This window comes from Arachis stenosperma, chromosome 9 (assembly GCF_014773155.1).
Source record: "Arachis stenosperma cultivar V10309 chromosome 9, arast.V10309.gnm1.PFL2, whole genome shotgun sequence".
In the NCBI taxonomy this organism is placed as follows: domain Eukaryota; kingdom Viridiplantae; phylum Streptophyta; class Magnoliopsida; order Fabales; family Fabaceae; genus Arachis; species Arachis stenosperma.
The window spans coordinates 59,212,029-59,216,616 of NC_080385.1; the positions used below are offsets into that span (position 1 = coordinate 59,212,029).

General features: G+C 35.6%; 1 long non-coding RNA gene across 2 annotated transcripts; it reads right to left on the reverse strand.

Moving 5' to 3' along the window:
- Positions 1-328: 328 nt before the first annotated feature.
- On the reverse strand, positions 329-4,350 carry LOC130951392 (uncharacterized). Of its 2 annotated transcripts, none has more exons than XR_009073954.1 (4): positions 3,865-4,350; positions 3,675-3,776; positions 3,379-3,554; positions 329-551 (listed from the first exon to the last, which is right to left on the reverse strand). It is a non-coding gene; the product is annotated as an uncharacterized LOC130951392 (long non-coding RNA). The 2 variants fall into 2 exon arrangements; XR_009073955.1 differs by having other exon boundaries at positions 3,379-3,579.
- Between the last annotated feature and the right edge of the window lie 238 nt (positions 4,351-4,588).

The window sequence follows — 4,588 nt, forward strand, 5'->3', positions numbered from 1 at the left end:
AGTAGTGTTAACGTGACTACTAACGTCTCCTATTCAATCCTTTGCTAACGTTAATGGGACTCACTTTTCCCATTAACGTTGGCTTACCTCTTGCCCCTACGTTAAGTCTCGCGTTAGCTTAGCTAACGTGACTCTTAACGTGGGTGTTCTTTGTAACATCCCTTCCAGCAAAATACCTTGCTTAAGTCACGGTATTTCTACTAGAAAGAACATTACGTAACCTTCTCTAGTATTAACTACTTAATTATTGAGCCTTTGTATCGAGTTTGCGTCTTAGTTTTAAGAAAATTCCAGTAAAATTGTTTTTTTTTTTATTCATTCAAGACATGTATCAAAGATAAGCATTGCAAATAATAATAACAATCATATAAGTATTATTATTAGTAATTCTTATACATAGGAAGTCATATAAACCCAAATACAATACCTACCCTCTGATAAAATAAAACTTCAAAGGACAAGAGCGAGGGGACTCTATGAAAGCAATTAAACCCATAAAGAAAGCCTACTAATCGATCGCAGCTCCAAATTGCGTCTTCAAACCTGTGTCACTGAAAGGGTGGAAAATTTGGGGGTGAGAACCAAACCAAATGTTCTCAGTAGAGGTCGAGAATGCCGTGAAAGTAAAGAATAAAGCGTAAATAGTTAATTTCATTCAGAAACATCTTAAAAGAAAATTAACCTCTTTTAAAGGCATTAGTCAATTATTTAGAATCCTAGACCCACATTTTCTTTATAAAACTCGGAAAAGTTTCCTAGACTGTATGAATGACTAATTTGTTCCAAGCATAGGTTCATTAAGTCTATGCTGAACCAGCTTAATCTTTCATACTTTACTAAACCTCAAACACAAACCAATCACGGCCTCAGGCCTAAGCAATTCAATCAACATCCAATTCACCACAATCCAGTCAATCAGTTACAACCACAAGTAATGATATTCAAACACAATCAAGAGCAATTACATCAAGTATAGCAATTAGCAGTTAAACAGAATTATTCACTTAGGCAAACCAATTACAATATACACACCCAAACAATGTCACAGATGCATATGATGAATGTCTAGTCCTAGTGCAAGCCATGAGCTCATGTGTCGGTTAGCACCTGCATTCCCGACATTTATCCGGTCACGAGTTCACGATTTCCCGGATACGATTTTCCGTTCAAATAAATGCGCATATAATCATTAGCAGCTCTATTGAGACAGCCTCTGCTTTCTACTCGCAGGAAATATACTCTTGGGAACGGAAAATTACTCTTGGGTTGCCTCAGGGCAACAGATAAATACACAATATCTCTTGGGTTGCATTAAGCAACAAATAAGTAAACAATATCTCTTGGGTTGCCTCAAGCAACAAACAGACATCTCTTGGGTTGCTTCAAGCAACAAACAAGCATCTCTTGGGTTGCTTCAAGCAACAGATAATCATACAATAAGTACATTACTCTTTCCTTTTTCTTTCATAATTTCAAATACGCAAGCGGGACAAGACCCACGCCCTTGCCAACAATCTCATATACCAGATAATCTTTTCTTAAAAGAATCATAGAAGTTATTATCATTAAATAAACCTTAAGTATTGATTTTGATTAAGTCCTTATACTTTTATAAAAATTCGGACATAATCTCCTTTAAAAATAGGACTTGGCCACCCTTACGGGTCCCAACCAAACAATCCACCAAACTCTTTTCAACCTTTCCAATATCAATTCAATTCAGAAACAAGCAAATTCCAATATTGAAACAGCCATATAACACTAAGGTTCATCTTTAATTTTATGAACTCATAACTCTCACTCAAGCATTCCCAACACCCTATCTTCTTTTCTGTTTTTAATATAGCAAATGAACTCGGAATTGCGCAAACTTTATGTCCAGGCGTTCATCTTGAAATAAGCTTTCTAACAAACCAAAGATCATAATTTTCTGGTTTCTCTAGCCTTAGGAATAAAGGAAAAACCAAGACTGCTCTGCAGTGCGTAAAACCAGAAAAACAGCAGCAGCATGTGACACTCAAAATTCAATATAAAATCTAAGTTAAATCCAATGACTTTGAAAATTAATACAGTTCAACTTCACTCATCCAAGTTTCTTTTCCAATTGGTTTCAGGTCAATATCATTTTTAATGAAGAAGTTGTATAACCTAGAAGCTGACTAATTTTCTGCAGAATTCTGCTTTAAAAGTTAATGAACTTATCTTCTTCCAAGTCCCATAACTTACTCATTAAAACATGGATAGCCCTGAAATTTAAGTCACATATGCTAAACATACTTAATTTTCATTTCCAATTGGTTGCATCTCAATATCATTCCAGATTTAAAAATTATAAAACCTCAAAGTTACTGACTTAGAAAACAAAGCTTGACTTTTACTGCATAATACATCTTTCTTTGAAAATCCAAGTCTTTAAAACCACAACTCTAACAATTCTAAATTTTTATGAACTCAAAGTATTAAGACCAAAGTTTCATTTAAAATTGGTTCCATTTCAAAATTCAAAGTGCAGAATTTCTATTAAAGGAATCAAGTTGCTGCTGTGTTAAATGTTCTGCAGAAAAACCAGATTTAACATTCATATTTCAAAAATTTACCATAAATCATAAACTTAGTGAAAGAGTCTCAAATTCAGCAGTCCAGTTCCCTATATTCCCAAACTCAATCCGGACTTGATTCCACGCAATTACGATAATCACAGAAATAGTTATAGTTTTTCAAAGTTTCCGGCTTCTTTTAAAAATAATGCAGAAAATCAAGTTTTACATTTTAACCTTGAAAAATCATAACTAGTTCTATAATTAATTCAAACTTCTCAAAATTGAGTCTCAACAACAACTTTTATCATACTTTACTCAGCCTTTACTCTTATACCATTTCGATTATCGTTGAATAATTGATTCACTTCCAAAGTCACTTTTTAATTTCAAAAATCAGATTTTCAGCAAACTATTTAGTATTCAAAATCCAACCCTTCAATACCCCTCAAAACCAATTCCAAGTCAACCACCTACCAAGCTCATTAGCACTACAATATACCAAATAATAGCTCAACAGCAACAAATCCAACATAACCCATTAAAATTCAGTAATTCTCAACAATAAGTCATCAAACTATTCCCAATCTACATAATCAATCAATATCACCAATCAACAATTCCAAATCACAATCTCAACCATTCCAATCACAATTTCAGCCACAATTCAATATTCACACAACCCATCAATGTCACTATCAATAATTCCGATTTACACTTCACAAGCACAACTTAGCATTCATATCATCAATTAATCACTCAGCAACAATTAAGACTATTTGCAATTTACTCAATAAACCTTGCGGGCATTCTTAAATTGAAATTGTTTTAAACCCCCTACCTCGATGTCGCAATCGCATACTTTAACATAACAACTCTCTTCTCTTTTAGTTTCAAGGCAGCAGCGGTAACTCTCACGCAACCGGAACAGCAACAATATTAGCCTTCGCAGCACTGACCATGGTTGCAGTAAGATAGAGGATTCAAGTTGGATAGGAATCCAAAGCAATTTCAGCTCTAAGAATTCAAGACAAAGCAAGAACTAAAATAGAATTAAAACTAGAACATGGCAACCACAGCAGTGACAAAACAAAACGTGTAAATGGATCAACTCTAAGGAGAAGATAAGACCAGTACCCAGATAGCAAAATCAGAATCAGTACCAGCTTCAACCGTCCCATGGCAGCACCAGCTTCAAACTCGACCTAATTGTAACAGGAAATAGGTGCCAAAAAGGGGCTGAGCAACAAAGATATAGGCAACCATGATTAAAACAAGCACATGGAAGAGAAACAAAGTATAATCAGAGTAAGGGTGAGAGTGTTACGGTTTCAAAAATAGGAAAATTGAAATCAGAACAAGGAGGAAGACACTGGCTGAATTAAGAGTTGGTGGCGGCAGCTTGCTTTCTCTGATTACAAGCTCCATCCACAGCAGCTCCAAAAATCAAAAGGACAGAGATTAGAAGCAGGAAACGCCGTTCTTGTAGCAGCTCCAAATCAACAACAACTGTATTACCCTTCCCGTCAGTCTCACTTCTCCGTTATTCTTCCTCTTCTCCTCTGCCCTAACCAACGTTGACAGTGGTGAGGGGAGCTTCAGCGGCAGCTAGAAGTGCGACAGCCTCCCTCCCTCTTCTATTCGACGGCAACAGCAGCCACGGTGGCAGAGACACCCACCGGCGCTACTCCCCCCTTCCCCTCTTCCCTCTGCATCTCGTGTTCTCTTACTCCCCCTTCCCCTGTTTCTCAGTCTCTCGTCTCCCCCTTTTCTCCCTCGAGCTCCCCCCTGTTCCCTTTCTTTCCTTTCTGTGTTTGTGTTTATTTGTGAAATTAGGGTATCAATTAGGAATTTAGTGAAATTAGGATTTTATAAAGAAATAAGGATAGATATGAATAGATATTTTGATAAAATTGAAGAGTAGAGTAATTTTAAAATCAAATATACTCTCTTAAAAATATATAAGAACATTATTTATCAACATATTGCTAAGTTCAATTAATTATTTATAGTGTAAATTATAAAATAAGCATATTAATTACATTTTTATA